This window comes from Penaeus vannamei, chromosome 10 (genome assembly GCF_042767895.1).
Source record: "Penaeus vannamei isolate JL-2024 chromosome 10, ASM4276789v1, whole genome shotgun sequence".
In the NCBI taxonomy this organism is placed as follows: Eukaryota; Metazoa; Arthropoda; class Malacostraca; order Decapoda; family Penaeidae; genus Penaeus; species Penaeus vannamei.
In genome coordinates this window covers 18,938,746-18,943,745 of record NC_091558.1, presented here as the reverse complement: position 1 = coordinate 18,943,745, position 5,000 = coordinate 18,938,746, and the positions used below count along the sequence as shown (strand labels likewise).

Genomic DNA, 5,000 nt, shown 5'->3' with positions numbered 1-5,000 from the left:
TAAACTTCTTTCATATCACATCTTTATCTAAACGTCTTCCACATTACATCTTTATCTAAATGTCTTCCACATTACATCTTTATCTAAACTTCTTTCATATCACATCTTTATCTCAACGCCTTCCACATTACATCTTTATCTAAACTTCTTTCATGTCACATCTTTATCTAAACGCCTTCCACATTACATCTTTATCTAAACTTCTTTCATATCACATCTTTATCTAAACGCCTTCCACATTACATCTTTATCTAAACGTCTTCCACATTACATCTTTATCTAAACTTCTTTCATATCACATCTTTATCTAAACGCCTTCCACATTACATCTTTATCTAAACGTCTTCCACATTACATCTTTATCTAAACGCTTCCACATTACATCTTTACCTAAACGTCTTCCACATTACATCTTTATCTAAACTTCTTTCATATCACATCTTTATCTCAACGTCTTCCACATTACATCTTTATCTAAACTTCTTTCATATCACATCTTTATCTAAACGCCTTCCACATTACATCTTTATCTCAACGCCTTCCACATTACATCTTTATCTAAACTTCTTCCACATTACATCTTTATCTCAACGTCTTCCACATTACATCTTTATCTAAACTTCTTCCACATTACATCTTTATCTAAACTTCTTTCATATCACATCTTTATCTAAACGTCTTCCACATTACATCTTTATCTCAACGTCTTCCACATTACATCTTTATCTAAACGTCTTCCACATTACATCTTTATCTCAACGCCTTCCACATTACATCTTTATCTCAACGCCTTCCACATTACATCTTTATCTCAACGCCTTCCACATTACATCTTTATCTCAACGTCTTCCACATTACATCTTTATCTAAACGCCTTCCACATTACATCTTTATCTAAACGCCTTCCACATTACATCTTTACCTAAACGTCTTCCACATTACATCTTTACCTAAACGTCTTCCACATTACATCTTTACCTAAACGCCTTCCACATTACATCTTTACCTAAACGCCTTCCACATTACATCTTTATCTAAACGTCTTCCACATTACATCTTTATCTAAACGCCTTCCACATTACATCTTTACCTAAACGCCTTCCACATTACATCTTTACCTAAACGTCTTCCACATTACATCTTTATCTAAACGCCTTCCACATTACATCTTTATCTAAACGCCTTCCACATTACATCTTTATCTAAACGCCTTCCACATTACATCTTTATCTAAACGTCTTCCACATTACATCTTTATCTAAACTTCTTTCATATCACATCTTTATCTAAACGTCTTCCACATTACATCTTTATCTCAACGTCTTCCACATTACATCTTTATCTAAACTTCTTTCATATCACATCTTTATCTAAACGCCTTCCACATTACATCTTTATCTAAACGCCTTCCACATTACATCTTTATCTCAACGTCTTCCACATTACATCTTTGTCTAAACTTCTTCCATATCACATCTTTATCTAAACGTCTTCCACATTACATCTTTATCTCAACGTCTTCCACATTACATCTTTATCTAAACGTCTTCCACATTACATCTTTATCTAAACTTCTTTCATATCACATCTTTATCTAAACGTCTTCCACATTCCATCTTTATCTAAACGCCTTCCACATTACATCTTTATCTAAACGCCTTCCACATTACATCTTTATCTAAACGCCTTCCACATTACATCTTTATCTAAACGCCTTCCACATTACATCTTTATCTAAACGTCTTCCACATTACATCTTTATCTAAACGCCTTCCACATTACATCTTTATCTAAACGCCTTCCACATTACATCTTTATCTAAACGTCTTTCATATCACATCTTTATCTAAACGCCTTCCACATTACATCTTTATCTAAACGCCTTCCACATTACATCTTTATCTAAACGCCTTCCACATTACATCTTTATCTAAACGCCTTCCACATTACATCTTTATCTAAACGTCTTCCACATTACATCTTTATCTAAACTTCTTTCATATCACATCTTTATCTAAACGTCTTCCACATTACATCTTTATCTCAACGTCTTCCACATTACATCTTTGTCTAAACTTCTTCCATATCACATCTTTATCTAAACGTCTTCCACATTACATCTTTATCTAAACTTCTTCCATATCACATCTTTATCTAAACGTCTTCCACATTACATCTTTATCTAAACGTCTTCCACATTACATCTTTATCTAAACTTCTTTCATATCACATCTTTATCTAAACGTCTTCCACATTACATCTTTATCTCAACGTCTTCCACATTACATCTTTACCTAAACGCCTTCCACATTACATATTTACCTAAACGCCTTCCACATTACATCTTTATCTAAACGTCTTCCACATTACATCTTTATCTAAACGCCTTCCACATTACATCTTTACCTAAACGCCTTCCACATTACATCTTTACCTAAACGTCTTCCACATTACATCTTTACCTAAACGTCTTCCACATTACATCTTTATCTAAACGTCTTCCACATTACATCTTTACCTAAACGTCTTCCACATTACATATTTACCTAAACGCCTTCCACATTACATCTTTATCTAAACGTCTTCCACATTACATCTTTACCTAAACGTCTTCCACATTACATATTTACCTAAACGCCTTCCACATTACATCTTTATCTAAACGTCTTCCACATTACATCTTTATCTAAACGTCTTCCACATTACATCTTTACCTAAACGTCTTCCACATTACATCTTTACCTAAACGTCTTCCACATTACATATTTACCTAAACGCCTTCCACATTACATCTTTATCTAAACGCCTTCCACATTACATCTTTACCTAAACGCCTTCCACATTACATCTTTACCTAAACGTCTTCCACATTACATCTTTACCTAAACGTCTTCCACATTACATCTTTATCTAAACGTCTTCCACATTACATCTTTATCTAAACGTCTTCCACATTACATCTTTACCTAAACGCCTTCCACATTACATCTTTACCTAAACGCCTTCCACATTACATCTTTACCTAAACGTCTTCCACATTACATCTTTACCTAAACGTCTTCCACATTACATCTTTATCTAAACGCCTTCCACATTACATCTTTACCTAAACGTCTTCCACATTACATCTTTATCTAAACGTCTTCCACATTACATCTTTACCTAAACGTCTTCCACATTACATCTTTACCTAAACGTCTTCCACATTACATCTTTATCTAAACGCCTTCCACATTACATCTTTACCTAAACGTCTTCCACATTACATCTTTATCTAAACGTCTTCCACATTACATCTTTATCTAAACGCCTTCCACATTACATCTTTACCTAAACGTCTTCCACATTACATCTTTACCTAAACGCCTTCCACATTACATCTTTACCTAAACGCCTTCCACATTACATCTTTACCTAAACGCCTTCCACATTACATCTTTACCTAAACGCCTTCCACATTACATCTTTACCTAAACGTCTTCCACATTACATCTTTATCTAAACGCCTTCCACATTACATCTTTATCTAAACGCCTTCCACATTACATCTTTATCTAAACGTCTTCCACATTACATCTTTATCTAAACGCCTTCCACATTACATCTTTATCTAAACGCCTTCCACATTACATCTTTATCTAAACGTCTTTCATATCACATCTTTATCTAAACGTCTTCCACATTACATCTTTATCTAAACGCCTTCCACATTACATCTTTATCTAAACGCCTTCCACATTACATCTTTACCTAAACGCCTTCCACATTACATCTTTACCTAAACGTCTTCCACATTACATCTTTATCTAAACGCCTTCCACATTACATCTTTATCTAAACGCCTTCCACATTACATCTTTATCTAAACGTCTTCCACATTACATCTTTATCTAAACGCCTTCCACATTACATCTTTATCTAAACGCCTTCCACATTACATCTTTATCTAAACGTCTTTCATATCACATCTTTATCTAAACGTCTTCCACATTACATCTTTATCTAAACGCCTTCCACATTACATCTTTATCTAAACGCCTTCCACATTACATCTTTATCTAAACGCCTTCCACATTACATCTTTATCTAAACGTCTTCCACATTACATCTTTATCTAAACGTCTTCCACATTACATCTTTATCTAAACGTCTTCCACATTACATCTTTATCTAAACGCCTTCCACATTACATCTTTATCTAAACGTCTTCCACATTACATCTTTATCTAAACGCCTTCCACATTACATCTTTATCTAAAGGTCTTCCACATTACATCTTTATCTCAACGCCTTCCACATTACATCTTTATCTCAACGCCTTCCACATTACATCTTTATCTAAACTTCTTTCATATCACATCTTTATCTCAACGTCTTCCACATTACATCTTTATCTAAACTTCTTTCATATCACATCTTTATCTCAACGTCTTCCACATTACATATTTATCTAAACTTCTTTCATATCACATCTTTATCTAAACTTCTTTCATATCACATCTTTATCTAAACTTCTTTCATATCACATCTTTATCTCAACGTCTTCCACATTACATATTTATCTAAACTTCTTTCATATCACATCTTTATCTAAACTTCTTTCATATCACATCTTTATCTAAACTTCTTTCATATCACATCTTTATCTAAACGCCTTCCACATTACATCTTTATCTCAACGTCTTCCACATTACATCTTTATCTAAACTTCTTTCATATCACATCTTTATCTAAACGCCTTCCACATTACATCTTTATCTCAACGTCTTCCACATTACATCTTTATCTAAACTTCTTTCATATCACATCTTTATCTCAACGTCTTCCACATTACATTTTTATCTCAACGTCTTCCACATTACATCTTTATCTAAACTTCTTTCATATCACATCTTTATGTAAACGTCTTCCACATTACATCTTTATCTAAACTTCTTTCATATCACATCTTTATCTCAACGTCTTCCACATTACATCTTTACCTAAACGCCTTCCACATT

The 5,000-nt window shown here is 33.6% G+C and overlaps 1 protein-coding gene across 1 annotated transcript in view; it reads left to right on the top strand.

Moving 5' to 3' along the window:
• LOC113818976 (very long chain fatty acid elongase 7) overlaps positions 1–5,000 on the top strand; it is a 16,254-nt gene that overhangs the window by 506 nt on the left and 10,748 nt on the right. The gene's annotated exons all lie outside the window — the stretch shown is intronic.